General features: G+C 33.1%; 1 long non-coding RNA gene across 1 annotated transcript in view; it reads right to left on the minus strand.

Annotated features, from left to right (window-relative positions):
- Positions 1–26,391, minus strand: part of LOC148281107 (uncharacterized) — a 43,713-nt gene extending 17,322 nt beyond the window's left edge. The window contains exon 1 of the long non-coding RNA XR_015822438.1: positions 26,262–26,391. This is a non-coding gene — a long non-coding RNA (uncharacterized LOC148281107). The remainder of the gene's footprint in view (positions 1–26,261) is intronic.
- Between the last annotated feature and the right edge of the window lie 898 nt (positions 26,392–27,289).

Here is a 27,289-nt window from a genome sequence, read left to right on the forward strand (position 1 = left end):
GGTAAGATCACAACCTGTGATTAAAATTGGAGATCGGTCTAAAAGGTGTTGTTGCTTTTTTGTCGCTGTCGCTAATGACGAGGTTCTCAACAGAATCGAAGAAGGGAGACGCCTAATCAAAACCATCGCAGAGAGGCGAGCCCGATGGATCGGCCACATTGTGCGCCATGAGGGTCTCCTGCAAGACATCATAGAGGGAATGAAGGCGGGAATATTTCGAGCAAGTGTGCGAAAACTGCGGCTCATATGTCGAGCTGAAGAGGGCTGCAGAAAATAGAGACTAATGGAGGACGAGATGCGGGACTTTGCTGCAAACCGATCCCCAGGATTGAGACTGCGAAGAAGAATATGCTATTCTTGCTCGTTTTATCCGGCCGACCATTTCTGATTTTGATCCACTATCACAAGTTATTTCAAATCAATAATACAAGATAATGTTTTCCTGCCTCTTGAATACGAGCCTTTCCGCTGGATTGAACAGCGCAGAATAGATCGCGTGGGAGTTATCTAATTACTCGATCAAAAATATTCCGTTTCCAACTGCAGATTCCGTTTCTCCGGTAAAGAGTTTTACACTCGGTTGGTCAGGAGACATAGAAAACATTATTAATGATCACTCGCTGAAAACTCAGCCGGTACGCACTACAAACTATCGCCAGAATCATTACCACGCGTGTTTCGTCAATTCATGTTCGTTTTTATTAGACCAAAAGTCATTACAAATGAAACCAAAAGACATTTAATTGATTTTAGTACAGTCTATCAAAGACCAGGGGTGCTATTCGGAACCACTCCCGTGGCACGAGCAAACAGTTTTTCTCGTGTAGTTTGTATGTAAATACACGACCTAATACGGCCAAAAGAGCGTTTGGAATACATAAACATATAAACATATTGATACTATTTATTTTTTTATTTGTACTCTTACATTGTTTGTATTCTTTTTTTTATACAGAATAATGTTCCCTCACTGGGGTGTCCCGTGCCGAGGAAAACATTTTACAAAATGTGAAACATGCCTAAGATTAGCTATTTAACAAAGTTAACATAATAATAACAATAAAAAAACGTAATTAATCCAATGAACCTAATTATAATTAACATAATAAACAATAAAAAAACATTACCAATTTAAATAGACCAATAGAACAAAAATCATAAACAGTGCACACATTTTACCTATTTGGCTTGATCCGCTTATTTTTTTTTTTTTTTTTACATTTTTTTTTTTTTTGCACCACAACAGACCAGATGGCCTAATTACAGTGGTGAATTACATCACAGAACACCCAGGCTTGAGAAAAATCACATTTTAATTTTTGTGTTCTCACCGGGAATCGAACCCGGAACCTTTCGTGTGTGAGTCAAGCGTCTTGACCACTACACCACGGAGGCCTAATTGGGCCTCCTGGCCTGTTGTGGTGCAAAAATAAATCTATTTCCCTTAAATTCTTTCGTCTGTTGATGTTTGTGAAGTTATAGAGCTGAAACCTTTATTTATGCGGGTGAGATTCATCTAATTTAATTATTTTACCTACATACTAGGCAACTCCTGAATTTTTGTAGACAAGGACTGGATTCAACTCCCTGGGGTTGACTTTTATGTATTTTTTTTATGTTAAAGCTGTTACTTCCCAAAAAAGAGACTAGCTCTTGTGCTTGAAGAGTGACATACACTGTTGTTTATAATTTATTTAGTTATTTGAAGTTATATAATTTCGAACACACACGAGAAAATAAATTAAAACCACTCAAAATAAAAAGAAAAACAGAAAATAATAATATAGCAATACTAATAAAAATAGAAAGCGGTTTTTGCTCGGGTTCAAAAAATTTCTTTAAATTTAATTTGGCTACATTTACTGATATGTTAGTTTAAATAGTTTTTAGTTCATTGGGGAGATTATTGTAATTTGTTATTTCTTTGAAAACAAAACTATTTTGACCATGACTTGTGTGAAGTTTAGGAATTTTGGTATCTGAGTGACTTTTATTTGTAATGTAAAAACTTAAATTAACGAAGAAAACGTTAATATTCGCCACTACCCCGTGTTCTTAGGGTAATTCCGAACGACAAGTTTATCTATATAAAGTTTATATTTGGAGCACTCACTTTGTGGTGATTCATTATAAAATAATTAAAACAACTTTGTTTTTAACCACTAATGTTTATTTTCCACCGACCGGTTTCAAAGCAAACAAGCTTCTTCGTCAAGGTTTAGGTAACTAATGAATTGATTCTTTTTTATTTTTATCATGTTCACTAAATACTACACGTGGACCCAATAAATCAAGTCGTTTTTTCCTTACACGGGTGGTAATTTGATATCATTATTTTCGAAGTTAGACAGGAGAGGACTAAAAGAAATATTGTTTATTTGGTTATTAATTAAGTTTATCGTTTTTCATTCAATTTAGTAAGTTCATTTTTGTTTTTAAATATGTTTTTTTTTAAATATTTTGGGTAAAATATCAAAGTTTTTTTTAACTTGATTTCTTCAATTCTTTTAGTTTTTCCCTTCAGTATTCGCCATAACCCCTACACGAGATATGGGCGTACCAGCAAAAGCTGATCGCCTATAATATGCTAAAATTTCACAGATATCAACAACAGTTCTTTTCATTTTGATAAAGATAAATCTGAACCATATAATAGGGCATAAGTCGATATTATATCTATGGACAATGCTCAAATTCTCACGGCACTTATGGCGGCTTTATATTACTGACAGAATCCGTGCCAAGGAAATATAAAAATAATCCATTCAAAACAAAATACAGTCATTATCAGCCTTGTCAATTACATAGATATAATAAAAACATATTACAACAGAGATAAAGAACATTTAAGAGAAGGTTATTTAGAAGTCTAGGCATCTACAGGGCTTATGACCTGTCAATGGCTGGTTTAAGTGGCCACTTTACGCACTGTGTAACATTCACCATTCTGCCTATATTTGAACATCTATATTCCTTCAATTCTTTCATCTGTTGATGTTTGTGAAGTTAAAGAGCTGAAACCTTTATTTATGCGGGTGAGATTCATATAATTGAATTATTTCACCTGCATACTAGGCAACGAGGCGTTGCCTAGTATGAATTGAAGGAATATAGATGTTCAAATATAGGCAGAATGGTGAATGTTACACAGTGTGTAAAGTGCCCACTTAAACCAACCATTAACAGGTCATAAGCCCTGTAGATGCCTAGACTTCTAAATAACCTTCTCTTAAATGTTCTTTATCTCTGTTTTATTTTTTTAAATTTTATTTAGAAAACATACAGTCATACAAAATCAGTATTAAAAACAACAATTTTTTAACATAAAAAGACCAATTAAGTTTTCATAAATTAAAAAGATATAAACATTAAATGTGACAAAAAATAAAAAATAAATAAGAATTTTAAGTGAAAAAATGATAATTGTTGACATTTGCGTTTTCCATGGAGGTAATAAATTAAAATAAATAAAAATACCGAATGTACACTCCGAGCCATCCACGCACACACATGAACGCACATATAAAACATACACAAACATATACATTACATGCGGCACATATACATAGCATAAACCACTCAAGATGTACATTCAGCAACTATCCCAAATAATCGACCCCATGAAGAAATTTTCTGTACAAATGCAACGTGTTAATATAAACAGCTCCCCAGGGAGTTGAATCCAGTCCTTGTCTACAAAAATTTGGACAAACTCAAAATATTGTTGATATAATAAAACACAGAGAGATTGCTATCTCAAAAAAAAGATACCAATCAGGTTGGGAAAAAAATAATTTCGTATTTCGCGCTTTTTTTTTATACGCGGATGATACTGTCCTTCTAGCAGATAGCATAGAAAGCCTGCAGCTATTCTTGGACAAAGTTCACACGGCTAGTTTGAATAAAGGGCCGGTGGGGAGATGAATATTTCCAAGACTAAATGTATGGTTATTCGGAAAAAGCCGCAACCTTTCCCAATGACTTTAAAACTTGGAGCGCAGGTTGTTGAGCAAGTTCATCAATATAAATGTTTAGGATGCTGGCTGAATGATAAAAGGAATCACTCGCGAGAGATCAAAGCCTGAATAGACATGGCGCGAGACTGCTTTTTCAGGATGCGTGACCTTTTGTACATTAAAGACTTTAATTTAGACCTCCGAATGCGCATGGCTCGATGTTACGTCTTCTCAGTACTTTTTTACGGCGTCGGAACGTGGACACTCACCCAAAACACTCCAAAAAAGATTGAAACCTTTGAAATGTGGTGCTACAGGAGGATATTAAAAATCTCCCGGGTGGATAGAGTCCGAAACGATGATGTTCTCCGACGGATGGAAAAAGATAAAGAGGTACTGAAGACCATTAAGAAAAGAAAACTCGAGTACTTTGGGCATGTGATGAGAAGCGAAAAATATAAAATTTTACAAGTCATTCTACGGAGAAGGATTGAAGGAAGACGCAGTGCAGGCAGACGGCGCATCTCTCGGCTTAAGAACTTGCGTGACTGGTTCCATTGCAGCACTCGATCCTTGTTCAGGGCAGCTGCCAACAAAGTAAGAATCGCAACGATGATTTCCAACCTCCATCGGGGAGAGGAACCGTAAGAAGAAGAAGTATATCTCGTTCATTATTGGTCACATCGGATTATACGATACAGCGTTGTAAAGTTATCAGTGTATACTACAAACGTTGCTTTGAAAGTATTGCGCTTGGTCGGTTCAGTCGTGAACTATCGTGCGTCGGCTCTCCGGCTATCCTTTTGCAAAAAATCACGTCAATCAGCCTCCCCGTTGCGACGTCAAAGCAATGCAAACAAACACACTTTCGCATTTATAATATGATATTTTTTCTCTTACAAACTATAATTAACATTAAAAAAAATGAGACCTCACTTTACCCGTTCCGAGGACACTTACAAATATGTATATATTTTTACATTTGAGAATAAACAAGGAAGACTAACATAATAAACAGAGATAATTTACAAAATATTCAGACAGTTTTAAACACAACGTATTTATGTACATCTACGTTATTTATATTACAAAACGTACAATAAAAATAACAAAAACCTAACATAAGCTATACACTTGTGGAGCAGTTGATTCAATATTGTTTTAGATGAATGAGACAATTCATTTTACTTCTGCCTAGCTCCACTATCCATTTTGTTATAGTCTTTTTAAACATGTTCTCGTTACTAATTATTTTAATAGATAGTGGAAGTAGGTTATAGATTTTAATTGAATAATACTCAAAATCCCTTTGTCCGAAAGTGGTATTAGTTTGTATTTGTTTAAGTAGTCTTTGTGTTGAGGATCTAGTGAGTATATTATTTGTATGTGATGTATTGTAGGGGTTGTGTCTTTCATTTTAGTAAGACTAGTTTTTGAATCTTTAATAGTATGGAAGTAAGGATAAAAATTGTACGAGGCGGATAAGGCTGTAGTCTGATAAAAAATAATATATATATATTTTTTTTATGTACACCATTTTGTGAAAAGGACCCAAATTATATTGCTATGGTATTTGTTACAATCAATATAGTGTAAAGTTTCCGCAAACCAAGTTTTGTAAAATTTCCATTTTAACAAAAAGGTTTCTAACTTTTTACTAAGTTCTTTATTGTACCATTTTTAATACAATTTACAAGTTTTAAACAATTATTTTTTCATACTTACGCACCCACACACACGCACCCTCTCCCTCATTCATTCCCACACGCACATGCATCCTCTCCCTCATTCATTCGCGCATACACACATTCACATACACACGAATACAAACGTCACACAAATACAATTACTAAACTTCTTTTCTTATATATTATGTGTCATTATATTTACAGTGGATTTTTTTAATTGGCTTTAGTATTCTTAAGATTTTTCTAATTATTTTGTTTATGTAACAGCTGTAAAAATCCCAAATAAAATAAAATAAAAAAATAAAATAAACGTAAAAAAGCATTTTTCAACAAAACATGATAAACGCTTATCTATGAATAACACGTTTAATATTTTCGGCTAGAATCACAGTGCGCTTTGGAAGGCGAACTCGCCAATCACTACACTACGGGGCGGACTTATTTCCAACCGATTTCCTTTTCAGGATTTCGACCTGAGTGTATCTATCGAGTCGAAAACCTTCGTACAAGGTTCTAGTTATATTTCACAAGACAAAAAAATAGCCAAAATTAAAATAACATAAAGTAACCACAAAACTTCCTTATTGCCATAAATAATTTAATGATAATGTTGATATATACATAACGCTCTCTGCTTACCCTTACCGCACCAGTGGCCGATGGAATGCAGTACTTTTGCAATATCGACAACTAAATTCATATTATTATAACACGCTCGATTTCTTGGTAAAAGCGGTAGTCAGCTCCGCATCAAGGAAGGGCATATAATTTATAAAATGCAACAACCTTGCTGTGCAATGTGTTTTTTTATTTGAATTTTTTTTTACTACCCCTTACGGATTATTACATTCATTTTACAATAATAATACTTAAATCATTTTTTATTTATACTCTGTTGTTGATAATGATATTTTTTACATCTTTTGAAAAGTTTGTCTGAGTCTTTTGTTTATTTTTGTCTGGTAGTTTATTGTATAATTTCAGTCCCTCATTTATTAATCTTGATTGTCCTTGTCTCGTTTTGGAATGTTGTATGTGATATTATATTTATATATATAGTTGAATAATTTATAATGCGCCATTTTTGTGAAAATCACCTCAAGGGCGCTGTACAATTAATAAATATCCCAGTACGTCTTGCATCTAGAGAGCGCATGAACGGTTGGGATTCTAGTTCCTCGTTTTCAATAGGGTATTTTCATAAACTGGGGATATGATTTTTAATGTATTCAGTATTTAAAGAATATTTTTACGATTCGAACCATATAACTATCAAAATCTGAAACGAATGTTTTCATTTATAATTTCCTATTTAAAGTTTGATAGAAATAAAACGGGCCGTAACTGGCCAAAAGGGTTGATGACGTCACGCGTGACTTATATATCCTACGTTCACTCAAATCCTATACTGAGATACTCCGACGCGGGCGGTTTGTGGCTTTTTATTTGTTTTTTCTAGTTAAATTTCGTCTTTTCCTTTGTTTTTTTTTTGTTTTCATTTATAAACATCCATAGCTTTATAACTAAAATTGGTTTTTTACAAGGAAAGTCCGATAACTTGCCCAAAATAGATATAATCATGATGGGTATTTTTTTCTCATCCAATACAAACTTTTTAAGTTCGAGTATAGAAATGTAAAGGCCGTAAGGTAAGCAAATATATAATGTTTGCTTCCAGAATGTATTCATTCAAATAGTTGTATTATTTGCATGTACTATAAATATATTGTTTAGCGTATATTTAATGCAAAAGGGAAGTAACGTGACCTTGACACAACATAAGCCATAAAATACCATTGCTTGTAAACATATCTGTTGCTCGAGTGCGTGTTAATGCCTTTTTGTATTAAATGTGATTTACTTAATATATCAGCTAGGGTAAATTACGGAGACAGTGCTATAGATTACATTCAAGTAAAACGGACGGGTGATATTTGAATGGTAAAAGGTCGAGTCACCCCAGCAGAACTTAAAGTTAGAACCAAATCGTACTCGGTGACGTTGATTTGCGATGAAGTCTAGGAAATAATAGATTCCTGCAAGTGTGAAGACTGTTCAGCATCTCAAGGTCAGTTGGCATTTTGTAAATGCAATAAATTTCACAAATAAATAAGGTAAGTTTTCATACAGCAATTTTTTTGTAATTTTATTTTTTATAAATATAGAAAACCAACAGTTCCACAAATTAAACTAAGTAACATAAGTACAGAAATATAATACAAATATAAACAATAACGTTCAAAGAATAAACTATTTTAGTATTGTAGTACCTGTCAAGCTTTATAAGTGCTAATTTCAGTACCTACTGTTAGTAAATGTTTATAGTCTACAGTCTACACCATAAAATATAGTATTTCGTACTGAACAAGACCTACGGAAAAAAGAATAGTGGTTTGTTTTTTATAACATCTCGTTTCATAACGTTCAAATGCGTTAAACCACTTTTTCTGCATTTTTTCATTAGGTACTAGGAATGGCGAAAAAAGCTTTATTTTGCGTCTTCACCGTAGTGTTTGTGCACATCGGAATTAAACAGTACTTGTATCTTATAACTAAAGACATTTTATGCGCGTTAATTAGTTAAAACAACCAATTACAACAAAAACAACACGTAGGCTATACAAATTCGTATGAATTTGTTTGAACGGTCAGTCAAATTCGTAACGCGTGACGTCACAAGCCCATACGGCATCCGAATGTTCGTTTTGGCGCCAATTCAAAGTATACGTTTTTAAACCGCTCTGAAAAATTAACGCGTGGACATAAAAAAATAAAAACAGTACAGTTACCATCGTAATTTTTTTTTCAATTTTTTTGCAAAATAAAAAAAAAACGTGAAAATACCCTATTAAGATCAATAAAAAAATATAACAGATAGGAGCTAGATTACAGGACGTCTTGCAGCTACAGAGCGCAAACACAGTTAGAAATTTAGCCCCCATTTACACATTTTAAAAGTTGACAAATAAATTTAGTGTATTAATGATACTAAAAAAAAAATATAATATGAATAGTAAAAAAGAGTAAGATTACAACACGTCTTGCAGCTACTAAGCGCATAGACGATTGGAATTCTAGACCCCATTTACAAAATTTAGATATTTTAAAGTTGAAATATGAAAGCTAGATAACCAATCATCGTGCAGCTACAAAGCGCATGGACGAGTGGAGTTCCAGCAAAGTTAAAATGATATCAATAAATTTACAAAAAATAGAGCATAGTAGTAAGTTTGCCAAGTGTTCATGCCAAGAAGTAAGCAATAAAAAACTAAATAAATAAAGCACTGTATCAACTCCATGGTTAACAAAGGGAGATAGATGTCCGAAAATAATCTTTTATAGACCGTAGGTTGATACCGTCACCATGTGGCTCACTGGCCGCTTGATAATTTCTGGAAACGCACGTGTGTAGACTGGGGGATTATGCCTATTGTTCCAACGACTTGGTGTCCATTTTGGTCTGTATTATTTCATTTTATGAGACGCAACATTCCTGTTCAATTCACTTTTTTACACGAATATTACACAAACGCGTGTATGAGCGGTTTGATTTATCATTTTGCATGGTATTAGAAGGCAGATATTTGAAATATTATGTATTTATCAATAAATATCAGTTCACTTTTAGTAGCAATGTTGTAATTTATTAATTATGCATTCTTAAACGGTTTTAATGATTCTCATAAATTTTATGATTTAAAGGTTACAGGCGCACTATTTTTTTAAAGTTTCCATTGTTCACTATTTGTCACATATTTTGTTAAGAATAAAGTATAAAACAATGCTATTAAATAAATAGTCTTCTTTTTTCCGCTGTTTGTCTAAAACATGACTAAACTACTACACACTAACGACTTATAAACATTAACTCATTTACAAATTACAACAGGGATGGAGAATACCTTAAATAAGGGAATATGGAAGTCAGGGCATTTACAGGGCTTATGACCTGTCATTGGCTGGTTTAAGTGGTCACTTTACACACTGTGTAACATTCACCATTTTGCCTATGTTTGAACATCCATATTTCTTCAATTCTTCCATCTGTTGATTTTAGTGAAGTCGAAGAGCTGAAACCTTTATTGTTGTGAATAGATTCATCTGACTGAATTATTTCACATACTAGGCAACGCCTGAAAACCATTTTGAATATATTGTATACTATTATTGTATCGCCCTTGTTTGTCTTTGCTGAATAGTTTTATGTTATTTTTGTTAAGTTTCTTGCATTTATATTTCTTCATAGAAGGGAAGGGTCTACACTGACCCATTTTTTCAGACTGTTAAAGGGTTTCACCCATAACTCCATTTTAGAGAGTATCAATTTTTATGTTCCTGGTGGCTATCTCCGACAGCGTCAGCACAGACTGTTTTACCTCCCGGTTTCCAGAACCAACCTGCCTCTGGAAGAGCAGTCAAGCTGCTGAACATTATCACTTTGGAGATCGACAGCTTTCACATTAGTGAAACTATGTTTAAGAGGCAAATACTCATGCTATTAGAGAGTGTTATACCTTAATAACGTCGAAGCTCGAGGGTTCTTGGTTTGATATAAAGTTCCAATTTAACGTCTTAAATCCTTTGTTAATTGTTATGTTACTTTGTGAATAAATAATTTGAATTTGAATTCATGTAACTGTTGTAATGAGGAAGTTCAGTGGTTTTTAATTTTTTTTTATTTGTTAATAGACTGTTAAACTAATTATATATTTTTTTAAATTTTTGTATATCGTATTATCGGCGCTACGATTTTTCAAAGTTTTGTATTTCTGAAATAACTCCGCGTGTAACGTCAGAGGTTCATTTCCGCTTATTCTCATTCAGTTCTTCCCATTGGTCCAGAAGCGACAAGCAGACCGGAAATCTTCCATAGCTCTCAGATCATAGGTCGATTCACATGAACCAGAGACGTCATTTAAAGTAGTGCGTTTTTATCAAAATATTTTTTATTATTTTTTCAGTACATTTTCAAGAAACTTTGCCGTACAATTTAATGCTCTAATTTTTACCCCGCGTAAGAAAACATTTTTGTATCCAATTTCCCGTCGGGCTGAAGTTCCTCATTGGCTTAGGCCGTATATATAATGAATAAATAAATAGCCGATTTCCAAATGCGCCCCTGGCAAAATGGAGTTTTGCATTCAGAGCACGGCAGACAGTAGTTGACCATGCAATACGACAAAATGGCAGCACGAGACGTGAAACTTGTGAACGCTCCACACTACTTTAGGTATAGTTCTATAGTACCTACGCGTACAATCTACACCACCGTTTCTCAATATTTTATACAGCCTAACTTCCTTAATGTATAGAAAACCTCACGCCCTAGTCGCCCCAGCCTCAAGATATCGTCATCATCAGAGAACTGGGTTGTACACATAGAACTAAGAATAGTCTAGAAGGAGCGTAGAATCATATTTGAATAAATCCAACCGTGTCCAAAAATTCCCCTACTATGCCCCGCATTCGCAATGTCGCCGCGTAATGTTGCACGATGGAAAAATAAAATCATAACACAAATGTAAGGTAAAAAAAAGCAATCTGTTAATTTCACTAAAATGTTATTGTGCACGCGGAAATATTGATAGACACAACAGAGTAGATAAGTAAAGGGTCATTTAATAAGAGTAATTGAATGAATAAAATTTAACAATGTTTGATTTTGTCCAAATGATTGCAGACCGGCTGGATTTCCTCCCTAGGGAGTTGTTCATATTTATTACTCTACTTTGCTCATCTTATGAGAGAACTAATAAAAATTGGACCTTGGATTAAACAAATCTGTGGTGGACATTTGACCGACATTCTCTTCAAAACTTAAAATATTATTTAACATGATATATAATATCCGTTATATGTAAAATAACATTTGTTTTATATTTTAAGTTTAAATTTTATTCAAATTTATTTCAACAGAGAGGGAAAACATTTTTGAGAAGGGAATATGGAAGTCTAGGCATTTACAGGGCTTATGACCTGTCACTGGCTGGTTCCTAGCATTAATTTGTTGAGCAATACCATTTTTTAAACGTTTTGGCCTCGTTTTTAAATTCAGAAAAAAACAGACAAAATTTTTGCTAACCCAAAATCTATAAATCTATAGATTAAAGTTGTATTTCACTTGCCTCCAGTTTGAGAAACGATAGAAAGGTATATCTAGTGGCCGATCCCCACCAAGAAATGAGAACTCCGACGGACACAGTGACAAGCCGTGGTCATTCCACTTGCGTACTATAAACGTAATCAAATCAGTTATAGAAAACCGCTAATCAAGAAATTTATTAAAATTATATTTTATCAATCAGTAATCAGCTATTGCAAGAAACGTCAATATATTTATTTATTAAACGCTCTGGCAAATAAATGTTCGTCACGAGATTCAAAATTAGCATTTCACAATTTATTTATTTAATACTTCACAAACATGTCCAATGTCTACACAATGTCCCCTTTCGCGTGACAAGAAATGAGTATTTATTCCATCAGCCAGTCTGTAGCACTAACTATGCACAACACTCTTTCCTTTATCGTTCTTGCTCTAACTATAATGCTTTTTTTCATCTATTGATATATTTAACACGCCCCTTAATTTATTTAAAAATAAATTAAGACTCATTATTTTTGGCTGCGATACGATGCCACTTGTTATTTAATAATGCTTACACTTACACACACCTGAACACTTACTCTCATACAACTAACTAACTATCTAACTAACCATCACGCCATTTCCCCGGAGGGGTAGGCAGAGAGGATAGAACGCCACACCACTCTGTCCTGGCACACTTCCTTTGCTTCCTTCACATTCATACATCTTCTCATGCACGCACGTCGATTATTCCGACTTTTCACATGACCACTTTCAAGAATTTGTTGTACTTGATCATGCCATGTCTTTCTCGGCCTTCCTCGACTTCTACAACCAGACACATTCGCATCATAAATCTTTTTAGCCGTTCTTTCATCATTCATTCGCTCCACATGACCGAACCATCGCAAAAGACCTTTCTTAATTTTGTCGATAATGCTTAACTCAGCCTTGCATTCTGCTCTAATTTCGATATTAGGGCACCTATCATACATTGTTTTTCCGCACATTCGCCTGAGGGATCGCATTTTAACAGCATTCAGTCTACTTTCGTCCCTTTTTTTCCAACTCCATGCTTCGCTTCCATACATTAGGGTTGGTACCAGAACTCCATTATGAACTGCTAATTTAGCCTCTTGCGATAGACACTTATTTGCTACGACAGACTTTAAGGCACCATTTACTCTGTTACCGGCACTAACCCTCCTTTCAATATCCTTGTCCATATTTCCATCTCTAGTAAACATACTACCCAGATATACAAACTCTCATACAAATACACATAAACACACCCTTTTGTTGTACCACAATTTTATTTATTTATTTTTGCACCACAACAGGCCAGGAGACCCAATTACAGTGGTGAATTACATCACAGAACACCCAGGCTTGAGAAAAATCACATTTTAATTTTTGTGTTCTCACCGGGAATCAGTCATTTTTATGCAAAAATAAAAAATAAAATTACTACCTACTTGTTAATATACTAAACAGTTATACAAGATTAATTTATTAGGAATTTATTTTTAGTAAATTTTCCGATTTTTCTCGACCTAAATCCAGTAACCAATTTTTTACAAATTTGTTAAATTGAATCCGAGTCATGGTTTTGCATCTTGGGTAACATATTGAATATTTTGGGACCCAGAAACTTGAAACGGGACGAAAGTTAGAAAATAAGACGAAAGGACGAACGTTCTGTGTTGAATTGAGACGAATAATATTAATGTACAAAAAGAACGCAATTAAACAATTATTCATCAATAAAAAAAGGATAATTAAGTTAATGTAATACGCCTTTCTTTTGAACGATTTTTTTTTCTACCGACCAATTTTAAAGCTACATAATAAATACTATTTTTAAGGGTATACTTAGTTGATTGATTTGGTGTTTATTTTGTAGAACTCCATATTTAAACATATAATATAAAAAAATCAAACACTGATTTGAGTCTACTGAACACTTTATTTTATTTTTACAAATATAAAAACTAAAAGATTAGATGGATTGAATGTCCTTATATAGTTATACTAGCGGACCCGACAGTCTTTGTCCTGCCCAAACGTTGGCTTGCCTGCTATTAGCTTGGAAATTTTTTGAATAGCCAAGTAGGTACCTAGGTACTTGTTTATGGTTGAGTTCCGAAACAGAAAATAATTTTCACCTACATACTAGGCAACGCCTGAAAACATTATTTTTTCAATTTCTATACTTCTTCATGGACCAGGTAATTTACCAACAATATTTTGAGTTTGTCCAAATTTTTGTAGACAAGAACTGGATTCAACTCCCTGGGGAGCTGTTTATTTTAACATATTACACTAATTACTTTTACAAATTTTCTTCATAATTTTTACTTTGATTTTAAATTTTACACAACTTCTATTTATTAACATATTACAACAAAGATGAAGAACATTTAAGATAAGGTAATATAGAAGTCTAGGCATCCACAGGGCTTATGACCTATCAATGGCTGGTTTAAGTGGCCGCTTTACACACTGTGTAACATTTACCATTCTGCCTATATTTGAACATCTATATTCCTTCAATTCTTTCATCTATTGATGTTCCTCATAAATGTTCTTCATCTCTGTTGTAATATGTTAAAATAAACAGCTCCCCAGGGAGTTGAATCCAGTTCTTGTCTACAAAAATTTGGACAAACTCAAAATATTGTTGATAAATTACCTGGTCCATGAAGAAGTATAGAAATTGAAAAAATAATATTTTCAGGCGTTGCCTAGTATGTAGGTGAAATAATTCAATTAGATAAATCTCACCCGCATAAATAAAGGTTTCAGCTCTTTCAGATGGTACTTGTTTATAATTTAATTCCAAAACATAAAACAATTATTATTTCAAATATGGCATTATTTTTGCAAACGTCAAATTCCAGTCTTTTCACTAACAGAGGGGTATATTTATATGGGAATACGGTTTTTGTGAATATCAAAAACAAAACAACAAAAATCATGCCTTTTAGCATGCTTTCCTATTTCGAGATAACTGACACTATCATTAATACTACTCTCGACTCAATGCACAGTAACATAAAGCCAGCTTTCATTGGAGACATCCATCGGTACAGTACTCGATCAAAAAACAATATATATATTGGATCTGTGAAGTCTACGAAGTTTGGTACTAGATCTTTACAATACATAGGTTTCAAGGAATTTTATAAATTGCCACAAAAATTTAAAGTACCTATTTCAAAATATAGAAACAGGACGTGCGAATTGAAGAATTATTTTTTCCAGAAGTACTTTGAATAAATAATGTTAGTTTATAGAGAATGCGCATCTTGAACATATACCTTTTAATATTTCACCGTTTTTGCTTGTATATGTAATTTTTAATACTATTTAAATGTTATTTGTGTTTTTTTTTAATACTTTTTTTAGCTTGTATACATAATTTCAATACGTTTTTGATAAAAAAAAAAAAAACCTGTAGTGCGCATATTTTGTTAATTAAAAAAATGATTTTATTTTGTACTAGTTCAGTATGTATATATACATAAATGTAATTTTTAAACTTTTTCAATTTTCTTTCCCAGATTGCATAATGTAAACATTATTTTGAATTTATTTCCATGCCTAGTATTCTGTTTATTCTGTTATTTTTAAGTATTTTTCATACCCTTTTTAATTTGTAGTATATCATAATTTTAATTTTTCTGCTTTTGTAAATAATATTATAGTTTAAAATATAAAAACGTCTTTAAATAAATTTGTTATCTGTATGTCCCTAAATGAGTTTTTTTTTGAAAAACTCCTTGGGAATATTGTATATAATTATGTATAATATGTTTTCAATTTAATAAAAAAAAAAAAAAAATCATTTGAATAAATCCTTAGCATGTGGTGACAAAGTACATTGTTTTTATTAAATTAAAAAAGATAAAATTAAATTTATATTTATTTGTTAATAAATTAGTATAAACCACTTAATTGTTTTTTTTTGTATACATAAAAAAAACAATTAAGTGGTTTATACAAATTTATTAACAAATAAGTGTAAACTGTCATACCGCAAAGTGAAAAATGTTTTTGATAACAATAATATTAAATTTATATCTTTATGTAATCACTTTGTAAAGCGCCCTTTACAAAAATAGCGCTATATAAGTTATCCATAATAATAATAATAATAATAAATTCCCACCCACAATTCCTCTTTCTTTTCTAACTCATATGGTGTCGATGCGGCTCGACTGTGGAGTCACCTCCCATCCACCATCAAATATGTCTTAACAGAATCTAAAGAAATATTTATTTATTTATTCATATTTTACTCTTACAAACTATAAACAATAATAAAAATAATGTGACCTCACTGGGGTTACCCGTGCCGAAGACACTTAACAAAACAACTTTTTAAAAATGTTTTTACATTAGAGAGTAAACAAAGAAGACTAACTTAATAAACAGAGATAATAAACAAAATGTTCGAACAGTTTTAAAAACTAAGTATACAGGGTGTTCTTTGGACCCTGTCACATCCGAAACCACAATGATCAATATGGGCAAGAAGACATATTAGCATATTTAAAAATATATTTAGAACAAAGAAAATTTTTAAAAATAAAATATTTAAAAAATCAAATGGTTGCTTACTTCTGCAGAGGAGAAGTGAGAGGAGCGCGGCGCAGTATCAGATTCTCCCCTCCCCCTCCTCGTTTCTCCCCTGCAGAAGTAAGCAACCATTTGCTTTTTTTGATAGTTTTTTATTAAAATTTTATTTGTTCTAAAAAAATATTTTAATGTGCCAATATGTCTTCTTGCTTATACTGATCATCGTGGTTTCGGATGTGACAGGGTTTAAAGAACACCCTGTATGTGTACATCTATATTATTAATATTACAAAACGCACAATGAAAATAACAAAAACCTAACATAAGCTATACACTTGTGGAGCGGTTGATTCAATATTGGTTTGGGCGAATGAGACAATCCATTTTACTTCTGCCTAGCTCCACTATCCATTTGCTATAGCCTTTTTAAACATTTTCTCGTTACTAATTGTTTTAATAGATAAGTAAGTTAGAGATTTTAATTGAATAATACTCAAAATCCCTTTGTCCGAAAGTGGTATTAGTTTGTGTTTGTTTAAGTTGTCTTTGTGTTGAGGATCTAGTGATTATATTATTTGTATGTGATGTATTGTGGGGGTTATATCTTTCGTTTGATGAAGGGTAGTTTTTTAATCTGTAAGTGAGTATTGTTTTAGCGTATACTGAAGAAAGACTATTCCTTATTACTAAGCAGTTTTGGTAAAGGGGCGGACGCTTTCCTTGATCACCTCGCCTTCATGCAATAGATAATCGATCGATTGTGACTTCACTTAACTTCTGACGTGACTGTTCTTTCTTATCGACTGGAATTACAATTCCAAACGACCATTACGTGAAGTGAGAGTGAGGTGACCAAATCTGTACGTGACATTAACGGGACCATTCTGACACTATACAAGGTGTAGTGATAGGAAAACTCCTAAAGAAAATAATATTAACAATGTTTTCCGTATGTCCAAATATTTGCCGACTGGCTGGATTTCCTCCTTAGGGAGTTAATTAATTAATTTATTTATTATTTATACGGCCTAAGCCAATTGCAACAGTTACATGACATAACTATCTACTGTAATTTGTGATGTATTATTGTATTTAGAATGAATTTGGTCTTTTTTCTGTAATGTTCTAAATATCTGAATAAATAAATGAAATGAAGAAACATAAATGCAAGAAACTGAACAAAAAGAACATAAAACTAAGTAGCAAAGACAAACAAGGGCAAAACAATAATTGTATACAATATTTTCATAAAAACGAAAGACCTAAGACTTCAAGCTAAAAAATTGCCAATCCAACTTCATCCCACACTGTTTAGTCGCGAAGAGATCTACGAAAAGCCGGAAGATCTATCCCAAAGAATTCCAAGTCGCGTGATGAATTGGCTAATCTACACATTCTGGACATTGGGGCATAAAAACCAAAGTTGCTCTTAGAATATTTTATAAATAGCAGATTTTGACTTCTGGTGACACGGTTGGGAACATGAAAATAAATTGATTGCAACAGAGATGGGACATCACTTTGATATGAATTTGTTGCAACAGAGGGAAAAACATTTTTGAGAAGGGAAAATGGAAGTCCAGGCATTTACAAGGCTTATGACCTGTCTTTGGCTGGTTAAGGTTGCCACTTTACACACTGTGTTATAATATGGATGTTCGAATATACGCGAAATGGCGAATGTTACAGTGTGTAAAGTGGCCACTTAAACCAGCCAATGATAATCATACAACAACAACAAACCATCACGTCGTTTCCCCGTCAGGGTAGGCAGAGAGGATAAAACGCCACATCACTCTATATTTGAATACAGATCTCGCTTTCTCTATATTCATACATCTTCTCATGCACGCGCGCCGATTATTCCGACTTTTATCATATTAACCTTCAAGTATTTGTTGTATTTGGTCATGTTATGTCTTTCTTGGTCTTCTTATATTTCTGCATCCATCAACATTCGCACTGTAAATATTTTTAGCCGTTCTTTCGCCGCCCATTCGCTCTACATGTCCAAACCAGCGCAGAGCTCCTTTCTTGATTTTGTCGATAATGCTTGTCTCAGCCTTACACAAGGTACGGATCTTAACATTTGTGCATCTATCGTACATAGTTTTCCACACATTCATCCGAGAGATCGAATTCCGACAGCATTCAGCCTACTTTTATCCCTGTTTTTCCAAGTCCATTCTTCGCTCCCACACATCAAGGTCGGAACTAGGACTTTATTGTGAACTGCTTATTTTGCCTCTTGCGACAAACATTTATTTGCCAAAGTTGATTTAAGTGCACCGTTTACTCTGTTCCCGGCACTCCCCTCCTTTCAATATCTTTCTCAGTCATTCCACCCCTAGTAAACATACTTCCCAGGTACACAAATTCCTCTACCTGTTTTAGTATAACCTAAATAACAATGATTTCCCATTTAGTCATACATTAATTTCTTTCAAAAACCATCACATTCGATTTGTCGACATTCATCAGCAAATCAATTCCCTTGCATACATCGTAGACTTTTGATACCAAGAATTGCAGTGCCTCTTTGTTGTTAGCAAGAAGCACGGCATCATCATCATACAAGAGACAATTGACAGTTAAATTTATTTATTTATTAATAACATTATACATACATTTGTTAGGGACAGAGACACAGTTTATAGCGACAAAATCAGGAACGACCTATGTCTGTGAACTTGCTCCGACTCGCTAGAAAATCCGTGTTGAGTCGGGGCACTTGTAATGCATTCATAACCATACATTCACACACACATATATACATATATATTCGCACATACATATTTACAACAACAACAACAACAAACCATCACGCCGTTTCCCCGTAGGGGTAGGCAGAGAGGATAGAACGCCATAACACTCTATCTTGGCATACAGACCTCGCTTCCTCTACATTCATACATCTTTTTATGCACGCACGCCGATTATTCCTACTTTTGACATGTCCATCTTCAAGTATTTGATGGACTTGATCGTGCCATGTCTTTCTCGGTCTTCCTCGTTTTCTGCATCCATCAACATTTGCATCGTAGATCCTTTTAGTCGTTCTTTCGCTGTCCATTCGCTCTACATGTCCCAACCAACGCAGCACCCCTTTCTTAATTCTGTCAATAATGCATGTCTCAGCCTTACACACTTCACGGATCTCGACATTTGTGCACCTATCATACATCGTTTTACCACACATTCGCCCGAGGGATCGCATTTCGACAGCATTCAACCTACTTTCATCATTATTTTTCCAATTCCATACTTCGCTCCCATACATTAGAGTTGGAACTAGAACTCCGTTGTGAACTGCTAGTTTAGCCTCCTGCGATAATATTTATATTATATTTATATTTTATTTTATACATACATATACATATATATTAAGTTTATACACATCATTATTACATTTTACATTTATAAATACATATTAATCCTTTACCAGTTAGTCCACATTTGATCGCAGAAAACCATTCCCGTTTGAGCAAACCAATTACTCAAACCAGATTTGAATTTCGAAAATGACTCAGATTCATTTGTTACCCGATCTAGTAAATTAAAAATTCTTGGAAATCAAATTAAAAATTAAAATAATCATTAATAATAATAATTAAATTAATTATTTCTATTTAAATTTAATCATCCATTTTTGCACAATTCTTAAGCCTTTCAGTTCTTTCATGCAGTTATCGATATACACGTTGAACAGCCATGGTGACATCACACATCCCTGTTTGACTCCTTTATGAATGTCAAACCACGATGTGTATGATCCATTTACCCTAACACATGCTGTGCTGTCTTTGTACAGAGAAGCAATAGCCCGTGTCAGGTTTCCGCTCACCCCAACTCCGATAACGCCTTCCATAATTTCTACGCATTTGCCAATGCCAGGGTATAAGCCCAGTAAATGCACAGACTTCCATATTTCCTTCTCAAAACGTTTTCTCTTTCTGTTGCAACAAATTTAGAAAAAATAACACGAAAAAAATATGCGTGAATTAAATTCATTGATTTTTTTATAATGTCGCCTGTAGCGTCCGAGCGGAGAGAAAATGACCTTTTTAACACGTCGTGATATGTGACTGGCGAACATTGTCGCATCAAATCGTGCATATTTAATTTGTTCTTTCGATTTCGACAAATTACGGGGGCATTACAGAGTAAAAGCCTTTTGAGATCGACGCGTAAAACCGTGGGGAAGCAGAGCGAGGCAAAGCCGAGCGTATCATTAAAATCGGAAGATACAGAACCCAGGTCTTCAGTATGACATAGTTAGAATATATCTGATTTACATATTCAAACGCCTAAATGGTTTCGTTGAATACTGTTTGTTAATCTATTTATTTATTTTGTAAATTAATTGCAAAAAAAATAGTAAACATACAATAACAGGGAACCCATAGAAAACTAATTAATGTAAAATGAAAACGGAATGTTCTCTGTTTATGATAGTCTCCATCTAACATCGCTCAGCCTGTTCTAGGATGCAGATTTTTTTATCTTTTGAGCATAAGTGACTATTTATTAACACTGCTCAACCTAACAATACTTTCTGAAAGAAGAACTATTAATGATCTCATTGTACTGTATAAAATTGTAAACTCTCTTTTTGACGTACCAAAAATACTTGAATTGATTAATTTTGGAGTACCCGCTGTCAGCACTAGGAGTACTTAATTGTTTCATTGCTCCAGTACTTCTTCCAACCGACAAAACAATTCCTCGATACCGAGACTGCATAGTGCGTAGGTTAGGTAACACTTACGGAACGGCTGCAGACATTCTGTCCAATTCTTTACCATCTTATAAGTCCACAATATCAAGTTTATTTGTAGCTGCTCGTCAAACTATTATTGACAATTCAATTCCATAAATTAAAAAAATACTTACTTGTTTATTTTTATTACCTTATACTTGTTTTTTATTTTTTTTACTATCATATCACATTGCATTGTAGCATTGGCAAATACGCATTTCATGTATACATATTTTTATTTCTTCTTTTTTCGCGAAAACATATGCTTGCTTGTTTATTAATTTAACTTAAATTTGTTTTTCTTGCTTACCGTAACACTTTATTTACTGTGTTTGCTTTACAGAATTTATTTCATAAGCTTATATCTTTGCATTTTTTGTTTATATGCTTACTGTTTTTTCTTGCATACCTTTGTCATTATTGTTTTGTTAAGATAATCTGCATAGACAACTCTCCGTATATTTTTATCTGTGGCCTGTGGCATCACCAACATCAAAATGAATGCATTACTCGTAAACTTCTGTGACAAAAAATTATTACCAACTTACGAAACGATAGTTTTCGAAAGGCCTTATTTTCCAAACAAAAATAATGAATGAAAATATTCGTTATAAGGGTTTAATAAACACTAAGAGAATCTTACAAAAATCTTTTATTTGTTGAGTAGGTTAAATCCGATATTCCTCCCGAGTAATAATATTGTCGTCGTGTGTTTTATTTAAATGTGTTACATTGTTATTGTTTCCTTGCATCCAATTGCTATCTCTCTTGCTGATAGTCTAAATAATGGTTTATAACTCACTTGTCCAATGAATATTATCATATGGAATAATTGGATGGGGTGGAGCCTATTATAACCATATTCACCCTTTGATGATAGAAGAAAAAAATATAATTTATGCCTTGAACAAGTTGAAGAATTTGTGTATTTGGAAAGCATGTTTTTAAAAGATGAAGGAGCAAAAAGAAGATTTTAAAAGAAGAGTGAATGTGGGCAGCAAAATGAACGGCGCACTAAGTACAGTAAGTAATTGCTAATGAAAATATGTCAATCAAAGCTAAACTGGCATAGGAAGGATGAAAACTGAGTGAACGCGGTTAAAATGCGATCTCTACGACAAAGTGTGGTAAATCAATGTTTGACAGGGTTACGAATGATGAAATCAGGCGAGTGTAAATCTGAGTCAGGTATAATTGATGAGATTAAGAAATGTCTTGAACGAGTGGAAGAATTTGTGTATCTGGAAAGCGTGTTTTTAAGAGATGGAAGAGTAGAAAAATATGTTGAAATTAGAGTTAATGCACTAAGCACAGTAATTGCTAATAAAAATATGTCAATCGAAGCTTAACTGGCAGTACGCAACGGAGTTTTAGTCCCAGCACTTGTGTATGGAAGTGAAACATGGAACTGGCAGGGGAAGGATGAAAGCCACGTGAACGCGGTCGAAATACGATATCTCAGACGAATGTGTGCGAAATCAATGTATTACAGGGTTACGAATGATGAAATCAGGTATAATTTATAAGATTAAGAAAGGGTCTCTGAGATAGTTCGGTCATATACAACGAATGGATGACGAAAGAATGGTAAAACAAGTACATATGGCGAAAATGAACGGTAACGTGAGACGAGGACGACCGAGGAAGACGTGGCATGATCAGATAAATCAAAATCTTAAGTCTGGTCATGTCAAAAGCAGACAGAACCGACAATGACAACATTAATCAATGAGGAAGAAGCTAGGAATATATGCCAGGATAGACGTGTGTGGCGGTCCATTCTCTCTGCCTACCTCTACGGGGAAATGACGTGATGGCAGTAATAGTAGTAGTAGTAATTATGTACTTGTGGGACGTGTAGTGAGCGGTGATAGCGGGGTGGTCCGCTGTCATTCGGGTGAATATAAAGCCGCTGGCAAAAGCTAATCGTTGAATAAATTATTTGTTGACAATTCTTGATGGAATTCCTTTTTAATGATGTAATAACTTATATTTACATATAAGTTATTAATTTAAAAAATACTTGGTACACTTCCACTTATTTATTTTGACCAATTAGCGCTTTCACCCTATAATGGGCATCTTCAGACTGGTGAATATTATACAGTGTAAGGGTAACTTATATACGACTAAATATTATCTTAAGTGTAGGTACATTTAAAATTGTTTTTCAACATCAATTGCTCACGCGCATTTAAATGTCGTGTCCTCTACAAAGTCTTCGCAAATGTTACCTCCTCGAAGCCATGCATAATCGCCGTGATATATTATCACAGCATGCATTTACATGAAAATGAGCAAAAATTAAAACGTATTGAATAAATAATTATTTTCACTTTTCCACGAATACTTTTTATGTCCGACGCATTAATTACCAAGTGTTTTATGTTCCTTACATAAGAGCTTAAATATTACAATGCAATTTGTCCATTGCCCAAGTGCCTGGCCGGTGTCTTTTTAAGCTTATAAAAAATAGAGAAATATCTCATACATCGAATACCAATAAAAATATATTAAATGGATTTAAAATAAGGAATTGTACAATATTTGAGTTTGTCCAAATTTTTATTTTATATGTTTTAAAAAAAATGTATTAATAAATGCATCTACAGTATAGATTGTATAATGAATTCTAGATTAAGCATATCCACTCCACGCACAGACCATGCCTATGTGGGATTTTTATTTTTGTAGATAAAAAATATAAAGTAAAATATATGAATGTAAAAATAAGAATAAAAAAATTAACAAATGTAAACAAAAAAAAAAAACATATTACAACAGAGATGAAGAACACTTCAGAAAAGGTACTAAAGAAGTCTAGGCATCTACAGGGCTTATGACCTGTCATTGGCTGGTTTAAGTGGCCACTTTACACACTGTGTAACATTCACCATCTGCCCATATTTTAACATCTATATTCTTTCAATTCTTTCATCTGTTGATGTTTGTGAAGTTAAAGAGCCGAAACCTTTATTTATGCGGGTGAGATTCATCTAATTGAATTTTTTCACCTACATACTAGGCAACGCCTGAAAAATTTATTTTTTCAATTTCTATACTTCTTCATGGACCAGGTGAATTTATCAAATACGGGCAGAATGGTGAATGTTACACAGTGTGTAAAGTGGCCACTTAAACCAGCCAATGACAGGTCATAAGCCCTGTAGATGCCTAGACTTCTATATTACCTTTTCTGAAATGTTCGTCATCTCTGTTGTAATATGTTAATGTTATCAGCTCCCCAGGGAGTTGAATCCAGTCCTTGTCTACAATAATTAGGACAAACTCAAAATATTGTTGAAAAAAAAAATTAAATATATAAAATACAAAAATAATACTTTTAAAATAAATATTTTCCATCTTTGTTGTAATTCGTTCATTTCAATAGGTGTTTAAATATAACCACATACCGACGTTTCTATGTCTGACAGTTTCGAGACATACCCGCCTTCTTCGTCAGGACACAATTTATTTATTTTTTAATGGTCTTAATTCCATAAAATACACATTTTTAACAATATCAATATTTATTTTTTTTTAAATCAGTATTAAATCATATTTCGTCCCGATAAACTATTAAATAATATTATTTTGAAGCACTATTTTTTATATTAAATAATAGTTTGTCATTGGGTCCACAGACATTAGTTTTAATTAAGAATCAAATGAAAGAGACATAATATTGTACACATAATAATTAACAAATATTATTTTGATTTTTAAGCTTTGAAAAATAAAACATATTATTTAGAAGATAAAAAAAAAACATAACAAAAAGTAGAAATATAGAGAAAAATAATATAATTAACATTAAGGAATAACCATTTACTTGGATAAAGTTTAAGCATTAAATTGAACAGTAAAATTTCTTAAAAATGTACGAAAAAAATAATAATAAATATTTTAATAAAAACGCACTACTTTGAATGACGTCACTGGTTCATATAAACCATCCAATGAAATGAGAGCTTTGAAGGATATCCGGTTTGGTCACCGTAAACGAACCAATGGGAAGAACTGTCATAGAACAATCTCTGACGTCACACGCGGAGTTATTTCAGAAATACAAAACTTAAAAAAATCATAGCGCTGATAATACGATGTATAAAAATAAAAATTTGGCTTAGTTTAATATTCTATTAACAAACAAAAAAATACCACTGAACTTCCTCATTCATATCTACAGAAAAAAAAGTTAAAAATACCAATTTAAATTAAGGTCTAAAATATGTTTAAAAAATAAGTAAGAAAGAAAAGGCTTAAAAGAAATGAAAAAAAAAACAAATATTAGGAAGACGCAATTGAATAAATTGAAATATAAATAGGTAATATGAGCAATAGATACCATAAAAAATATAACGTTTTACTGTTTTTGTTTTTTCAAGTTTTTAATTAATTGTTACATATTTTTTTAATGTAAAATTTTATATTTTAGTATTTATCTCATTGTATATATTATGGTCAAAAGAGATTTTTGTTATAATTATTATTACACTGACATGCAACTCCCAGTTATAATATTTAATATTTCAATTAACAAAATAAGGTTTACTAAAATCAACACGTGGAAGAATTGAAGAAATGTATACGCTTCAATATAGGCAAAATGGAAATTGCTGCAAAATGTGTAAGCAGACAACGACAGGTATTACGTGCTGTAAATGCCTAGGCTTTCATATTCCTTTTTAAAAAAAAAAAAAAATATTGCTTACAGCAGGACGCACAGTACTCTCGGGCTAAAAAAAAATCACATTTAATTTTTGAGTTCTCACCAGGAATCCAACCCGGAACCTTTCTTGCATGGGTATCTCAGCCATTACACCACGAAGGTCGCCTAAATGTTCTAAAATATTCTCACTTTAAAATAAATAAAAATGAAATTTCACCATCGTATTTTTAAAAATATTTAAAAAATGAAATATCCAATAGAAATTTATAATTATATCTCAATTAAGACGCAGGAATTATGGCGTAATGTGGAAGTCGAGGCATTTACAGGGCCTACGACCTGCCATTGCCTCGAACTCACTTTGCACACCGCGCAGCATTCACCATTCCGCCTATATTTGAACTTCAGCATCTTATAAACGAATAACTTACTCGATTCGGAAGAAAACAACCAAAAGAGACAATGAAAATGAAAGTCATCAGATCGATAAATAAAAAAATACAATTGTTAAGCTTACAATTCACTCTCTACTGCTATTTTTTCAATTCGGCACGAACACAAGATGGCGACGAGGCGGCGTACACACGCGGACGACCGGTTTCACCCGAACTCCGGGTTTAACTGAGCGCTAAAGCGACTGCTCTCGCTCAAGAGTGGGAGTATACACCGTTCGCTGTGATGCGACGCGAATTATAATACTATTTTATATTTAACCGGTATTTTAGCATTTTTTTTATAAAAAGAGCGATAAAAAATAAAGCGTTCTTATAATTTATCATCATCATTGTTCACTTTCCGCACCTAATGGTGCATAAGACACACAGATCGCAGCGAATCTTGATCAATTTTGTTACACGAAGGTAAGATGATCAGTCTTACGCTTCAGGTACCAGTCCAGGGACTATGAAATATTCTAGTGTGAAAAACATTTTTTTAAATAAATATTTTATATCAACCATGCCGGGAATCAAACTCGAGACCTCTTGCGTAGCAGGCTGACGCGCTGACCATTACACCATTTTATTGACCATTCTGCCCATGTTTTAACATCCACATTTCCGAAATATTCTACCATCCCTTGTATATGTGAAGCATTTAACAAGAATTTTAATAGTTTTGATATATTTAACACTTCATACAATCATAGGTACAGAAGAGAATTAATAGACTTGATTCAGAATAACAAGGAATAGATATTTTGTCTCTTTTCTTGATCTTAATCATTAAATCAAATCCAATTTTCCACTCCTACTTTCCTTCAAGCATCCATCACCACTCCTTATCAATTTCCTTCTTTTCCTCCCTACTATCTCCCTGTTTTGTCCATATTTCTTTTATTTAAAGATCTATATTTTATTTATTTTTTATAAAGTTTAAGCCGTCGTCATTTTACTGTAGTATAATTTAGTGAATACATATTATTGGATGGTAGGCTTAACTATGTATACATTTCTTATATTTTTTATTTATATTCATTGAACCTTTACACCTGTTTAAATTCGAAAAAAAAATCGCAACTCTTCCACCTGTTGAAGTTTGTGAAGT

The sequence above is a fragment of the Micrasema longulum genome, unplaced genomic scaffold (assembly GCF_059751315.1).
Source record: "Micrasema longulum isolate JH-2025_06_02 unplaced genomic scaffold, ASM5975131v1 h1tg000497l, whole genome shotgun sequence".
NCBI lineage: Eukaryota > Metazoa > Arthropoda > Insecta > Trichoptera > Brachycentridae > Micrasema > Micrasema longulum.